Source organism: Sturnira hondurensis, unplaced genomic scaffold (genome assembly GCF_014824575.4).
Source record: "Sturnira hondurensis isolate 20B ecotype Veracruz unplaced genomic scaffold, ASM1482457v3 Scaffold0011512, whole genome shotgun sequence".
In the NCBI taxonomy this organism is placed as follows: Eukaryota; Metazoa; Chordata; class Mammalia; order Chiroptera; family Phyllostomidae; genus Sturnira; species Sturnira hondurensis.
Window position 1 is genome coordinate 1,082,211 of NW_028084143.1, and position 16,316 is coordinate 1,098,526.

A 16,316-nucleotide genomic window follows, 5' to 3' on the forward strand; every position below is an offset into this window, starting at 1 on the left:
CCTTTATTAAGTGATTTTCAGTGTCTATCTGAAGCTACCCCTCTTGGCTGAACTGGACAAATTTAATGATGTGATGAGTGTATGTGGGACCAAAAGGCATTAACGTGTAAAAAAAATTACACAGAAAACAAAGAAAAATTCTAACATTGGTGATGTCTTCCTGGGTAACCCAAAACCGTGGGCATGTCACCCCAGCAAAACAAAGATCCTAGTGCTCTTATGGATTGAAGGGGAGAAATTGTAAGTAACAATGAATCAAACGATTGAAGCCAGTGTTTTTAAGTATGTAGGTCACAGGGTATTTGCAAAAGGCCCACAAATATATGGTGACCTTGAAGGCTGAAAACTGGCCCTGTCTTGTAAATAGATGCCACTATTTTCAAGGACGTGCCAATGTCATTGCCGGCAGGCAGGCGCGAAGCCCTCAGGGAATCCACGCTTCCGAGTTGCCTTTCTCCACACCTGAGATGCTGTGCTCTCATCCAGAGATTCGGTCTCACTCACTCAGCACGTGGAAGGATGCTCGAGCCAGAACCACCTCGGAACACCCCTTCGCAACCACCAGAGTGGCTACAACAACAAAGAGACAGTAGCACTTGTCGTCCGGGCCGCAGAGAAAGCAGAACCCCTGCAGGCAGCGGGGAGACTGTGAAGCAGTGCGCAGCCCTGAGAAACCTCAGAAAGGCTCAAGGTGGAGGGACCACGTGACCTGGCGATTGCACTCCGGGTGACATACTCAAGAGAAATGAAAACACATGTCCGTCTGTTCATTGGCGCTCGCGGCAGCGTTCTTTGTGACAGCTACACCTGGAAAGAATCCCCAAACTCCGTCCACTGGTGAACAGATAAATAAACCATGGTGTGTGCGTCCAATAGGATATTATACAGCAATTAGAAAAAGAAGTAAAAGAAAAACAGATGAAGCACTTATACAGGCCACAGCCTGGATGAACCTGGAGAACATCACATTAAGTGAAAGAAGCCAGACTTAAAAGACCACATAGTGTGTGGTTCTGTTTATACAAAAAGCCCAAAACAGGCAAATCCATACAGATAAAAAATAGTTATTGCCCAGGACCAGGGAGCTCTGGGGGAAAGAGTAACTACTACTGGGCGCGGGGTTCTCTGGGAGCAATGAAAGTGCTCCAGAATCGACTGCGCTAACGCTGGCACACACTTGTGACTATGCTAACAACCATTGGATTGCCTGCTTTACTTGGGTAAATTATGTGACATGTGAATTGTACTTCAATTATATAAGAAAAAGAAATAACCTGGAAAAAACCTAGACTATAAGTGCCTAAACCACATAAATAGAATGATGAACCAATGAATTAAAAAAAAATAGAGGCCAGAAACATACTATTAATTCAATATGTGATGAAATTGTCATTCCGAATCAGGGTTGAAATTTCAGGAATTAATAAATTATGACAAAAAGTTAACTATTCATCTGCAAAAAAAGAATATAGGTAAACATTGCACTCACAATATGTACGAACATAAATTCCAAATGGGCTAAGGTGTGAGTGGGCAGAATAATATACAAATGTTTTTTAAAAAATAAACAATGATGACACATGGGTGAACTTCCTAAATAAGAAATAGGATTTAAGTATTCCAAAGACCAAGGCAGGCAGTTCTGATTATCTGAAAATCAAAACCATCTGTAATCAATTAATATAAAATGTAAAAATAAGCAAGACCATAAAAATACTACCACAGACAAATGTTTAATGAACAGAATGTAGAAGTTCCTATACATTAATACTTTTTCTTAAAAAATCAATAATTTTGGAAAAGATATGAGCAGGTAATTAACTGATAAAGTATTTCATATGTCTAGTAAACACTGGAAAATGTACTCATGGACATTAACATGAACAACAATTTTTTACCTACACAGTCAGCTCAGGCTTGTGCTGGGAGAGGGGGCTCCTAGCCGTGGACGGTCGCAGCCAAACACCTCTGAGCAGACCACGGCCCTTCTCGGTGCTGAGTCTGAACCCTGCCTCAGTGTTTGCCAGCCCCTCCCGCTCGTCCCTCTGTTTGAGTCACTGGTGGCTGTCACTCCTGGGACACTCCCCAGGCACACGCTCTCGGATGTTATATTTCCACAAACTGATGTAAAATTAGCGGAGAAGCACACCCCTCCATCCAGGAACCCTTCCTGCCTCTGGGGCCAACTCCACGAGCCACTGGCGGGCTGCTGCTTCGGTGGGTGGCTGGGGTGGAATTCCTTCACTCACACATTCATTCACGGATTCCTCGTTCAGCAGGTGTTTACGATACGTCTCCTCTCTGACAAGTACTAGACCAGGCACCAGGCACATGGTGTGAGCAGGAGTCACGTCTCGGTCTCCTGGGGCCTGTGGGGTGCTGAGGAGGTGGCTGTAGAAGAACGTCTCCCTGTGACGGAAGCCTTGTCAAAGCCAACACAGGGAGCCATGAGGACGTAGGAGGGAGCAGCCCCATCTGGGGGACCAGGGACATCTGTTCTTAGGAGGTGAGGCTGATGGTGCAGGACAGTGGCAGGAATCAGTCAAACTGGATAGGGAGGCCGTCTCAAGGCAGGGGAGAGAATGTGTGGGGCCCAGACCCACACAGGGGCGGGGCCAGGCAGCGGGATGAAGGCCTAGGAGGGCTGGGCTGAGTGACAGGAGTGGGGGAGGGGCCTGGGGCCAAAGCACGTGGGGGTGGGAGGGTGGGGAGCAGTGGGTGGAGGTAAAACAGGGGACACAGAGTCACAGACTTCCGTCACAGACTTCCAGCGGGCAGCTGAAATGACCACAACGGTATCTTAAAAGCTCTCACTCCCCCAGCTCCTTGAAGGATAAATTGGAAAGAAGGAGAGGGCGCAGGGCGAAGGCACTGGGGGGACTCCTGAACAGAGAGGGTAGCCACTGGACTGGGAGGGTGGGGCAGAGTCAAGGTCAGAGAAGAGTCAAAGAAATCGATGGATTTGAAATCTGCTTTGAAGGCTGAGTTGGAAGACTGGGATTATGTGGAAGGGGAAGGAGGGATGTCACAGTTCCTGAGACAGGAAACAGTCAGAGTGAGCGGAGCTGGCTCAGTGTGGGGCATGGGGTGGGGCATGGGGTGGGGCATGGGGTGGAGCTGGAGCTCAGGAGATGCCCGCACAGAGATGCCAGGACCCCACCTGGAGAAGGGGCCTGCGCCAGAGTCAGGGCCCGCTCTACCCGGCGTTCATGGGCAGCCTCCGCCAGGCTGCTGGCAGGCAAACTCTGTCCCACGGAGACTCCTAGGTAGTGTACTTCCTCTCTCCTCTGTCACCATGGTGCCATGACAGTCCCAATGCAAACGATGGTTGGCGAATAACGCATCTTGGACACGCATGGTTATCTTTGGCATTTTCTGAAACGGGGACGCTTCACGTCTCAGTCCTCGCACGACCACGCCACCGCAATGGTGGCACACGCCCCTCTGTGCTCACCTCTGCGCTCCTGGAACCTGCCCCTGGGAGTGAGTGCTCGGTGATTGCTCTCTGGCTGCCTCAACGGGACAGGTTTATAATTAGGACCCAGTCTGGGACTTACAATGCCTGTGAGCGTCGCTCTTATAATTAATAGTGACATCTCTGAAAATGGCTGATCAAAAGCCATCTGCTCAGAGTTGCACCATCTAGGAAGCCGTGTGCCTGTGGGTGGAGCGAGCCTTCACAGTTTCAGCAGAGAGGGCACAGAGTGGGGGCAGAGGGGACAGAGCTCAGACCCCCCATTCCAGATGGTGCCCGTTACCAGTGCACCTCTTCCCATTCCCTCCGAGCCGACCAGGGGAGGCAGGGAGACCTAGAGCCCCAAGGAACTGGCTCAAGGAGCCCATCCCCTCCTTGGGGGGCAGGGGGGAGCTTGGTTCCAGGAATTAGCGTGTACAATGACTAACATGGCTCTGACACAGAGAATTCTCGGAGCTTCTGTCTGTTTTTCCTGCTGGTGCCCGCGTTGACAGGCTGCCAAGGTTTAGATGAGCTGTCAGACTCTCCCCTGCCCCCCTACCCTGCCACACTGCCCCCCCCCCCCACTGTGCATTGATTTAGTTGAAGTTCCCGGGCCCGAGGAAACCTCTGGCTGATGCACATCCACTCCGACAGGCCTCGCTGTGGGACCAGCAGCTTCTCCACTGGGCCCGTCTTCACGCCCTTAAACTGCGCCCGTATGGCCTGAGCACGCAGTGCCGAAGGGCCTGGGCACAGCCCAGCCTCGCCCACAGGGCCGGGTGGCTCAGCAGACGCTCCCAGGGCCACCTGGAGCAGAGGAAGCACTGAGGGTGGAAGTGTGGCCAAGGTGGGGTGTGGGGGAGGGCAGGAGGCAGACTGGGGCACCTGTCCTTTGATGCTCCAGATGCTACTCAGTGGCCCCACGGCTGCAGGCCAGTGACAAGCACGCTCGCTCTGCACAGAGACAAAAGGGCTTCTGTCCGTCCCGAGGTTCTGGTTTGGATGGACGTGCCTAACTACCCCAGAAGGAAGTGATTCCCAGTGTCCTGGGGAGACCACAGTGTGCCCCTGGCATTGGCCTTGGCCTGAGGCTGTTGGGAGAAAAGGGGCCTCCTGCTGGGGCCGTGACTGGGAGGAGAGTGGTCAGCTTCTGTCCTGGCAGAGTTCCCAAGTCCTGCCCCTGCCCTTTCCTGGACTCGTCTTCCACACGGCACCCTCATGTCCGAGGCTCTCTCCGCCGGTCACACTTCCTTTCCCTTGGAGACACCCCCAGAGCAGCTGCAGAGCCAAGAGTGTGGCTCACAGGCTGGCCCACGTTGGCGGGTCTGAGGTGGGGCTGCAGGGACGGAGCACAGAGCTCTGTGTGTGGAGGGAAGGCCACACGCAGGCTGGGGGGATGTGGTCTAGGGAAGGCAAGTGGTCACACAGGTTTGTCACCTCCAGGTGGCATCGGGGTGGGTGAATTGACCACCGTCCCCAATCTCTAGCCTCTATCTTGTTTCCTCCGGTCCAAGAACCACTTGGACTGAAGATGCTAACTCACCCTGGCGAAGCTCATGAGAAAAATCAGGTACACGGGCAGAATCCCAGCGTTCCATTGTAGAATGGGAATGTAACTGTCAGGTGGACCGGATGTTCACAGGAGCCTGGCCATGAACTTTCCCTCCCTGTGGGTCAGTTACGTGGGAGGCCAAGTAGGGCAATGCTGTCTGGTGACCGCAGTCCTAGAGCAGCATGGGGACACGCGGGTAGATGGTTCGAGGGCACTCAGAGTCTGTTTTAACAAAGCATGGTAAGATGCACAGACATAGAAGTGACTGTCATAAAGGAAGAGGCTTTTATCCTCATGGATCCCTAGAAACGGGATGCACAGCCCGTCACACCGAGCCACACGCTGAGGCTCCGGGGTCAGGCACCAGCAGGGAGGGCAGGGAAAAAACGAGGGGGCGAAGCTCTACTGTGATTGTCATGATGAAGAACGGGCAGGCAGACTCAGGATGAGCTGGTGGGAGTGTTCAGGGCTCTGGGACGAGGGCTGACCCTGGTTGTCTTGTACCTGCTGCCCTGGGTGACTTGGGCAGGGGCACAGTGGCCCTGAGTAGAGGACCATAGAGGATGCACTGGGGTGTTGACTCTGGATTGTTCAGTTTGTATGAAAAGCCACATTGTCATTGAGTTGTTTGTCTTCCTTAGAAACTGGCTGACCCTGGGGAGGGGGTTCCTACAAGGCGTTGCCAAGGTCCTCAGACATCGAAGCATCAGAACACAGAATGAGAAAGCAGGGCTCATGCAATATATAATTTATATCTGTGTGCACGTGAGTGAGTGACTTGTCTGGGCTTATTTCCCAAACATGTTGAATGCCCACTGTGTCTCGGGCCCTGGCAACCAGTTGTGCATCCTGTCCTCGCCCTGTTGGGGATCAAAGGTGAGCATCAGGCTATAAAAGCCCAGGGCACCCACATCCAAAGTAAAGGCAGAGCTGGTAGGCCGATGGGGGGTGGCCGCTGGCCCGCCTGCCCTCCCTTCTCCGCAGAGCTCGGAAGCTGCTGCCAGCACCGGATTCTTCTTCTCCGATTCTCTGCACCTGTCCTGCAGGGTCTGATGACCACAGTCCCTGTCTGGTCCCGTTGATACATCTTATTAAGGCCACAGACCCCTCTCTGGCCCGGGAACCTTTCGGGTTCTTGCAAGTGACTGTAGCTCCGACCCTGATTTCATGATCTGAGGGCATTTTTCCAAGAACCACGTTCAGCGGCTTCCACACTCTCCAAGAATGAAAAATTGGTGACTAATCGCCATGTGTGATTTCTTAGGGAATGTTGTCCCTGAACTGTACCAATTTCCACTGTCCTAGACTGGCCTTTATCACATTGCTCAAGTGTGCCTCTCAGAGGGGACAGAAGAGAAGGGTTGAGATGAAAGCTCCCTCATTGGGGCCTGCAGATTCCGGGAATGTTCCAGGGAGGCCATGTGACCCCATGGAGATCACACAGGATTATACGGTCACCTGATAGATGAGGACCCCAGTGCTGAGCAGAATGGCCGGGGCAGTGAGGCCCGCAGCCCAGAATCGGCAGGGGCCATGTAGGGAGCAGGTCCATTCCCAAAGCGAGAAGGGGTCATGGCTGGCCACTCCATGCAAAACAGAGGTGTTTGGCTATAAAAGTGGGGGTGTCCTTTGTGGGGTCAGCCTCATACCAGCAGTGAGCCCCACCCTTCCTTACCTTCCCCATCCATCTTCCAAGACCCGGTCAGCACCCCAAAACCGTGGGTGCACAAAGCCCGCCGGCACCCGGAGTCCTCGAAGCTCTGTGCTTGCCCTCACTTGAAACTGGGAGACAGCCTTCCAGCTGTGCATATGGCCACCGCAGGAACTCGGGTCGGCGTGGACGCCAGCGTCTCTGTCACAGGGACTGAAGTTCTTACGTGAATGCCGCCAGCTACAGCCGTGGTAATAGAGATAATTATTTGATAGGATTTACTGTTTGTGCAGAGTACGACACTAAGGATTTAAAACACATTTTCTCTGAGTTCTCACAGCAAAGCTATAAACCAGGAAATTATTGTCCCAGTTTAGTGATGTGGAAACTGAGGCCCAGAATTTGATTCTTGCACATTTCACCTTTTGCCCTGGGGCCAGTGAACATCTAAAATCCTGGTGGGGTCGATCTGTGCAGGGTTGGGGCTGCTCTGGCCCAGGGCAGTAGAGGTCTGAGCTGCCCTGGCTGAACGTGTTTCTGTGTTAACTTGGTGGACAGAAAACTGACTTTCTTCCAGCCCCCGTGCCACGGTTTTGCTGTCATTAGCTCGCAGGGGCCACCCCATCAGTCACACTTTCTTTCAGTGTGGACCATCGGTGGTTTCCGTCTCACTGTTCTAGTCCCAGGTACAGAAAGGCTGCCACCGGCCAGTACCTGCCCAGTTAGGGCTGGGCTGCTTTGCCCACAAATTCCAGACGTGAGAGCCAAAGGGGCCACAGGAAGCGGAGTCAAGCAGAAATCACGAGGGCAGTCTGGGGACGGCAACGCAAACCCACATCAGCAGGCCACGTACATGGGAGACGGAGACTCAGGGATCCCGAAGAGGGGGTGTAGCTGATCTAACCCGACAGCACCCCCACTGTACCAGCCCCACTTTATACCTGGGCAGCTCAGACCCAAGGGGAGCGGCTTGTACCCCGGGTGGTCATTCAGGCTGAAATACAGAAAGCCAGATTCTCCTACCCGCCCAGAGAATCCAAGGCAGGAGGCAAGACAAGGAGCAACAATAAGGGCCAGGCTGGGAGTCACATAGGAGCCAAGTCAAGACCAACAGCCAAGGTCAGAGTTCAAAGCCAGAGGCCACAGGCCTAACTGGGGATGGCCACCAGGATGTGAACATGCAGACAGGGACAGCATGGGAAGGCTGACATTGGGCCCCCCGGGTCACCTGCCTCTGTGACAGAGCTGATTAGCACACTGTGTCTGGGCAGCAGATGGACACATGGCCCTGGGCAGTGTGCAGTGTGCAGTGTGTGACCAGGCCTAGCGGGCCCTGAAATCCAGTCCGGGTGCTGCGTGCTTAGCCGTGGGCTTGGCCTGGAAAGGGGGACCTCTGCCAAAGGGTCCGCCGAGAGGGGCACCTTTCCTAATTCATACAAAGCCGCAGAGCCAGTGGCTGCCTTGGAAACTGGTGTGAGTCAACTTTCTGCAAGGCCTCACCTCTGCTACCAGTCCCTGCCCAACACACGGACACACGGACACACAGACACACAGACACAAACATGAAGGATCTCCCCAGAGGCACTGGTCAGAAACCCCAGTGTAAGAAGGGGACTCACGGGACATGTGTCGTGCAGGAAGCCCCTCCCCCAGTGCCACCTCCTGAGTGGCCCCTCTCAGCACTCAGGCCCTCTGTGTACCCCCCCTCTGCTGGACCCCTGCCCTTTCCCCTGCTTTCTGCTCAGCCCTCTAGTTACTCACACAAGAGCCTGGCCTCCCCAGCATGTCCACAGACTGGTTTGCCGCTGGGTCCTCCCCGGGGTCCAGCCCAGCTGGGGCACCCAATTGGGAGTAACTCTACCAGGGCTGAGTGTCCCCCAGCTCTGCTCTGTGGCCCCGGCTCTTCTGGGCCTTCACTGATCCTTGTTGCCAAGTGGACGAGACTTGGGCCAGGTCCCTCCCACCCTGCCAGGCCAACACCATGACAATGAGAGATGCTAATAGCACCCACAAGCCTGCTGGGAAACGCTGCTGCTGGCCAGACATTTTAAAGACCTTGTGTCCTTGGGTCTTCACCCCATACATGGGCTTTGGGTTGTTCTACTCACTCCCGCAGTGAGAAACCATAGCTCAGAGAGGCTAGCTGATGTGTCTAGGACACACAGCAGAATCTGGAGCTCAGAGTTCTTAGAGCAAAATCTATATATTTCTCCTCTTTTCCTCTTTGAACTGAAGCATCGTCATTAGTCCAGTTCACATCAAAACTTCTACTGAACATCTAGCATACATACGCTAGATACTGTGGGTACAGTAATTAATTAATAAGACTTGATTCCTGCATGTAAATTAATCTTGCTCATGGATTCCAGCAGAGAAAGATCGTCTGAGTGGAAATGTAACTTATGAGGCTGGGGAACATGTCATCAAGCACGGCTTCCTGGGGTGGGGGCAGGGGTATCCCCTTTCACTAAGGGTCCACACTCCGTGATCAAAAGCGAGCAGACTTCCCACGGCCCTGCCCATGGAGGGGAGGCGGTCCCCAGTCCTGCGGCGGGGCTCTGAGCCGTGTTCACAGGCTGGGGGTGCAGACAGAGCTCGGGCTGCAGTGCACTGCCTGCTCAGCTGTGTGCACGGTTGCCCCGGAAAGCTGTCTGGGTGGCTGACTGTGCACAGGGCTGGTTGGGGTGGGGGGAAGATGTGCCTGAGCTCCCTCCTCCTGGGGGGCACAGGCATCCTGCAAAGAGTCAGGGGGAGGGCATCCCAGGAGCCCAAATCCTCACCCAGCACCCACTGCTCCTGTGAACCTGAGTCAAGTATGACTTTCAAGGCCTGAGAGCTGTACCGTCTAAGTGGCTCAAGTCAAAAAGATTCCTTCTTGCTTCCCAAAGGAACAGCCAGACTGCCTTTGGCTCGTCTGCTGGGCTCCAGGCCGCAGGGGAGGGCCGGCTTTCAGCAGCTGGGCAGAGGTCCCTTGGGAACCCTCTGAAGTTCCCGCTGGTCTCCCAGGGAGGGCAGCCCTCCTGGGAGATGCCCCATTCCCAGGGGCTCCAGGCCGGGCCCGGTCGGGGCGACAGCGTTTGCTTAGCTGTTCTTTCAGACATTTCCCATTATTGCAAACTTTACCCAGGGAGTTGGTTCACAGAACAAATAGCGACGGGTCTGGTTGGTGAGGTGGGGCCGGCAGTGGAGAAGGAGGTCTGAGCCCGGTCTCTTCACACGGTCGCCCTGGAAGGAGCTGCCAGCCAGTTGTCAAGTGCTTGAGGGAGCTGGGGGCTTGGTTGCTAAGAGGTCGGCCACACGGGGCTTCACCCCCGCTTTCCTGGCCCCTCCATGCCAAGTGCTGTTCTCACGACCCCTGGGCTCTGGGGAGACCCTGACCACTGGCAGTTAGCCTGTCGCCTGGGCTTGAGTGCCGAGGCAGGGGGCTGGTGGCACAAAGTACATGTCCAGGAGCGTGGGGACCGTGTCCCCTCTCCCAGTGGCTCTGCCTGGCTCTGCACTGTAGCAGGCTTGCAGGGACCACTGACCGCCTACAGGGGCAGTAAGTCAGGAAATGGCCTGGTGAGCTCTGCTTTTAAACTGCTATTTAGTTACTCAAACGTGACCACCTTCGCCTGCCCCAGAGGCTGCCCACGCGCTTTTCTGTCTTTGGCCAAACGAACCAGACCTTGAGCGGGAACCACCCTGAGGGGAAGAGGAAAGCCCGGGGTAGCCATGGGTGCAGCTGGGTGAGCCTGCCACCGACCAGCGCACAGGGCTCTGGGCTGTGAAACTCAGCTCCTCTTTCAATGTCCAGCAGCAAAGGGGAAGGACAAAAGGGGTGTGGTTTGGGGGGCAGGAAGAGAAGCAGAGGCCATGTGGGTGGGGATGCATCTCAGGTGTGGCCTCGGCAGTGGCCACTGCGATGGGTGGAGATGGACCTCCGGGAAGAGAGGTAAAGACCCACGCATGCCTCCTTTGTCCTCTTGCCCTCATTGCTCTTACCGCCCTCCCACCCCTCACACAGGTAGGGAAAATAGGCTCGATCATCTTTTCAGGCGGAAAATGAGTGCGTGGAAAGGGGACCACGGAGGACAACACAAACCACCTTTCTGTCCTTAGTTTGGGGAATTGGAGAGACTCCTTGGAGGGATACTTGCATTTGGGAGGCTTGGGGTCCTGGGTGCTTGAGGACACTCTGTCTTTCCAGTCTCTGGGTGCGGTGTGCATGGCAAGGAGACACACCATGAGGGGGACGTCCAAGGTCTGATGGCTCCCGTCTGACAGAACTGAGCTCACTCTGGTCCCTCGAACCACACACACACACACACACACACACACACATACAGGTGGCTTTTGCCTGGTCACGCAGTGCATTCTCGGGAAGGTGTCCCTGTTGGCTGCAAAGCTGCATGACAGCCAGGCTGGGTAAGGCTCCATCCTCTGCCCTGTTCTCCCCTCCCACAGCCTGGAGCATCCACCCCACAGCCAAGGGCGGTCAGCAGCCACCGGGCCAGCATGTGAGATCCCACCTGGAGAAGGGAGAGCCAGGAGCTGGCCCGGGAGGGCCCTCTGTCTCAGGTCCTCTGGCCCCGAAAACGTCCCTCCTCGGCTACACTGGACAAGCAGGGGCACTCCGGGCTCCAGCAGCAGAAGCAGCTCCAGACGAGAAGCTTGGGAAGTTCCCACAGAGGAGCCAGCTGGGCTGTGCTCTGGTTGTCAGGATACGGGCTGTCCTGCAGCCCGAGCCCCACGGTGAGGTTGTCCCTGAAGCAGCAGAAACGGGAAGCAGCCTGCTGGTTGCTCGCTGGGCTCTGGAGGGAAACGGGCTGGAAACCAGTTCTAGACACCTGCCAGAGCCAGGCACAGGCCCCGGATCACTCTTGTTTCCCCCGGTTTAAACATTTCAGAAGAAAAGGATCTCGTTTCAAATTCGGGAGCAAATGCTTTCACTGAAGGTGTTTACTTGGGCAGGGAGGCTCCTGGCACCCTTAGCGTGAGCTGGTCCCTGGTTGGAAAGGTGCATGCTGGGGTCCTTGGCGCCCAGGTTCATGGCTCCGAGGATGCTCCAGGATGCTTTGCCCCTGAGGTCCGCAGGGCACGCGTGTCTGCGTCCCCACTGAAGCGCTGGATGTTCTAGGGGGATAGAGAGGGAGCGCCCACCGCCCAGAGTCTCCCTGTGCCTCCTCCCAGGCCCAGCCTCCCCTGGTGCCCCCTGGTCCCCCTGGCTCCGAGTGGCCCAGGCAGGGCAGGGTCAGTGGGGTGCTTGGGGAGGGGGGTTGGGGAGCCAGGAGCAGGGATGCTGTGCCATTCTACTGCCTGGGGTTCCCATGTAACAGTGTGTCCTGTGCCCCCCGGTTTCTACAGCCAATGCCCATCAATCCCCAGGGGACACACGGGCGGGCTGACTCAGAATTGTCTGCCCGAGGGTGCAATTTCCACAGGCACTGGCTGTGCAACTCGAAGGCCCTGTCCCTGCCTAGGCACCTGTGGTTCGAAGAGAGACGTGTCAGCCCATGCTCTCTGTGCACAGAGCAAAAGTCTTCACAACGCGACCACCGCACTGTCGGCCTGCCTCCGGCACCTGCAGAGTGAGGTGGCGTTGCCCTGCCTTTCTCTAGTCGCTCCAGACAGCAGGCCTTGTCTTTGCTCTTCTCTCCACAAGCAGGCAGGAGTTGAGACTGCGTGATGGTGGAGCGAGGATCGGGTATGTGTTGTCACCTCCTCCTGGTGACCCGTGTGTCCCCTGCTGATGACGCTGTCTCTTCCATGGAACACCAGGTCCTTAGAGACCGACCCAGGCTGTATTGTACCCAACGCCCTGCATGGTGCCTGCTGCATGACAGGCATTCGAAACGGTGTTCTGGGGAGAAGGGGCCCGGTGGGGGGTGAGGGTGGGGAGGGGACGAAGACGGGGTGGGAAGGAAGGGGGTGTTATCAGCGGGGAGGTCCAGGGTTATGTCACCGTGGGATCAGAGCAATTCCCGTCAGTCAGGGGATGGAGCCGAAGTAGAAACCACTCTCCGCTGATTATCTGTGTCCTGGATTCTGCTCAGAGGAAAATCCTGAAACGAGATCCTTTCCTTCTGGAGTTTTCTGACCCTGGAAGGTACATTCTAGGCCCCACTGCCACACTTAGGAAGCGCAGGCTGTGGCCACCAGGCTCCGCCCAGCTGCCACCCAGGCGGAAATGGGGCAGGGCTTCTCCATCTGCCCCCTTCTCCGGCAGGCCCTGCCCTTTCTGACCACGACCTGCACGGGCCTGCGGTGAAGCAAGGCGGGGACAGGGAGTTGGTGGCGGTGGGGAGGTTTTACCCCTGTTCCGGCAACGGTTTAAGGTAATCGACCTCTCATTGCCAGACGAGAGTCCAGTGGTGCCAGCCCAGGTCACTGGATCCGCTGGCGCTCCCTGCTCAGGCTGGGCCTGGGGCAGGAAGCGGCTGTTGAAGGAGCAGGAGGCAGGCTTCGCTCCCCCCAACCCCACAGCCGTCAGACACAGCGGGGGGGCGGTTCCCAGCTCCCACTCGGTGAGCGTGGCTGCGCAGGAGCCACGTGCTCTGTGAACACACCAGCAGATGGCTTCACTAGCCTTTAGAAAACTGCTCCAGGCTCCGGTTACCCATGGCCTTCCCAGGTGAAGGTCCTCACTCGTGAGTCAACGTCAAGTCCCAGGAGGCTCTGTGTGCAAACGCAGACCTGACCCATGGTCCTCCACGCACACAGTTCCACCTGCTTTTCTCGCTGGGCTGTCAGCTGGGTGCAGAACAGGGCACTGGGCGGTGCTGCAGGCGCCTGGGATGTGCTGATGCAGAGGGGGGAGCTACAGAGAGCCCCAAATCTGGCCTGTCCTACCTCGGTGCCTTCAGGGTGCTCAGGTGCTGGAAGGCTGGGTGGAAACGACTGTGGGGGCCAGGTGTAAGTGGGTGCAATCGGGTTGAGTTGACAGTTTCAGAACATCACAAAAAATTTGTGCTTCCCCAATAATTCCTCATCCCAAAAGCATCAAATGCTTTCTTATTTTTGCTTCTCAGCCTTGGTTGCCCTAACTTGACGGAGAGTCATCAAATCTTTGAGTAAATTAAGATAGCCTTGCCCACAGCACAAACAGTGACCTAAATTCACAAACACTTCCTTTTGAGACGGCCGCGTCATGAACAGTCTGCCCGAGCTTCCCAGCCCTCTGTCCATCGAAGATTCGGGGTTCTCTCCTGTGAGGTGAAGGGGTCTGTCGGCCCCTGCTCTGGGGTTCCTCTTCTTCCCAGTCAGTACCAGGGCCTTCTCACTATGGCCCTTTTCTTCTGCAGAAGCATGTCCTTGCCCATGGTCTCCGGGCTTCCAACCCCTCCGGTCACCCAAAGCTGTTCATCTCTCCCCTGCTGCCCCGGCATCCGATCTGTTTAGCTCATCCGACCTCGCCATCCTACCGGATGCGGCAAGCTGCTAAAATCTGGGGCCCGGAGCGAGCATTTCAGAATCCCTCTCCCCCTCATCTGTGCAGTAATCACCAAATTAGTCACCCTTCAGAGCGGTGTCCTTCTCCCCACTGCTCCTTCTGCAGGCCCCCTGAGCAAAACCTCTCAGAGCGATGTCCCTTCTCTCTGCAGCGGCGGCGATGGCTCCAAGTCTGGCTGCTGTGTGACACCCAAAGGGCACTTCAGTGGCGTCTGGGATCTTCCTGTCCTCGTTCCAACCAGTGTCTCCGTGGGGTGACATTAAGCTTCCTGGTGTTTCTCTGTGCTTGCCCATCTCAAGTCCCCACAAACTAACCCATTCAGGTCCCCATCCCTGTCCTTTTCAGAGGAATTATTTATTTTCGATTGTGGTGAAATACATACAAAGTATCTTAACCATCCGTAAGGGTATGGCTGTGGCACGAAGTCCATCTGCACTCTGTGCGACTGTCCCCCCACCCCCGTCCCTCCCCAGAACCGTTTCACCTCCCCAAATGGAAACTCGGTCCCCATTAACCCACCGCTCCTCGCCCCTCCCCTGCCCCTGGCTCAGTGACCACCAGCACCGTCTCTATGAATTTGACTACGCTAGGGCCCCCGTGTGAGTGAAACCACATGGCATCTGTCCTCTGGTGACTGGCTTATTTCACTCAGCGTAACGCCTTCAAGTTTCGCCCAGGCTGTAGACCACGTCCAGGCCTCCCTCCGTCCGAAGGCTGAAGTTCCATTTCCCCTGGTGGACCCCATCTTGTTTAGCCGTCCACCCACCCATCCTTGGACACGGGGGCTGCTTCCCCCTTTCGGCCACTCGGGATGCTGCTGCTGCTCAAATGCCCCCGTCTCTGGTTTCAGTTCATTTGGAGCAGTGACCGGAAAGGGAAGTTCGGGGCCGTATGGTAGTTCGACGTTTCGTTTTTTAGGGGCTGTCGTGCTGCGTTCCACAGTGGCCGCTCCACTTAACCTCCCCGTCGACGACACAGAAGAGCTCGGATTTCTACGCACTCTCACCGACACCTGTCGCTTCTCAACCTTTCTCTTTGTTTTTGAAGATTTCATTTATTTGTTTTTAGAGAGAGGGGAAGGGAGAAGGACAAACATCGGTGTGAGAGAGAAACATCGATTAGTTGGTGGTTTCTCGTACGCGACGTGACAGGGACAGAATCCACAAGCCAGGCTGGTGCCGACTGGGAATCAAATCAGTGACCTTTTGCTTGGCAGGATGACCCCCAACCCGCTGAGCCACACCGGTCAGGGCATGACTCTTCATTTATGATACAAGTTGTCACAAGGCATAATGGAGGAGGGAACAAGGCCAGGTGTGATGACCTGTCAGAGAAGACTGGAGGGGACAGGTTTCTCTAAGAGCCAAGGGTTATTTGTGCCAGGAGGGCTGGATAAGAAAAACGTTTCGAGCAAGAATATTGAACATGGTCATATGTATTGGCAAATACTCCATAAGTAAAAAGTGCATCTGTAAGCTCAGTGTTCATGTCCATTGATACCGTGTATTTCTATGGTGGAACTCAGTTCATGGACCCAGGTTGGTCCCACGGACAGGAGAAGGCAGGAGCCTTGCAGACCCCTTTCCATACATGGCAGCATTCGGAGACAACTTTGGGACAGATGTCACGGCTGGAAATCAGTGTCCCTGGCAGGAACCATCTCCACACAAACGACGACCCAGTGATGAATCAGGAAAGCCAAGTTCAGTTCAATCTCACAATTCAGGGCCAGTCACTTCAGTGGCTCTTGCTTTGAAAGGACGGTCTGTGATGATCTGTTTTAGGGAGGGACACCCCGTTTCAGAGCTTACCTCAACAGTGGGAACAGAAGGAGCAGGGCGGCCCGCAGACGGCAGTCTCTGAGTGGGCCCCTGCCAAGCCTCCCTCCACTTGCTCCCCCCACCCCACGCGGACATTCAAGGGTGCTGTTGCCCAGACAAGGGCCTTCAGATAGTGTAGGAGTTACAGCAAAAACGGCCCAGGTGGGCGCTGCACCGCCTTCGGGGCCCTGCCCAGGACGTCCCTCTCCCTTCCGGAGCAGGGCTGCCTGTATTTGGAATGCCGTCTACAGTCTATATTCGGAGAAGTGGGGGTGTGGGGTTGACCCTGTTTGGCAAGCCCCCAGCCCAGATGGGGCTCAGTAATGACTTCTATCTACAAGGTGTTTAATCAGATCCTAGGAGGGCGTGGGACTCCACGGTTAATTATTCTCATGAAATGGCGC

The 16,316-nt window shown here is 55.5% G+C and overlaps 1 long non-coding RNA gene across 1 annotated transcript; it reads left to right on the forward strand.

Annotated features, from left to right (window-relative positions):
• Positions 1–13,398: 13,398 nt before the first annotated feature.
• LOC118996688 (uncharacterized) lies at positions 13,399–14,567 on the forward strand. The gene is made up of 3 exons (XR_005068541.1): positions 13,399–13,552; positions 13,739–13,900; positions 14,198–14,567. It is a non-coding gene; the product is annotated as an uncharacterized LOC118996688 (long non-coding RNA).
• Positions 14,568–16,316: the final 1,749 nt, after the last annotated feature.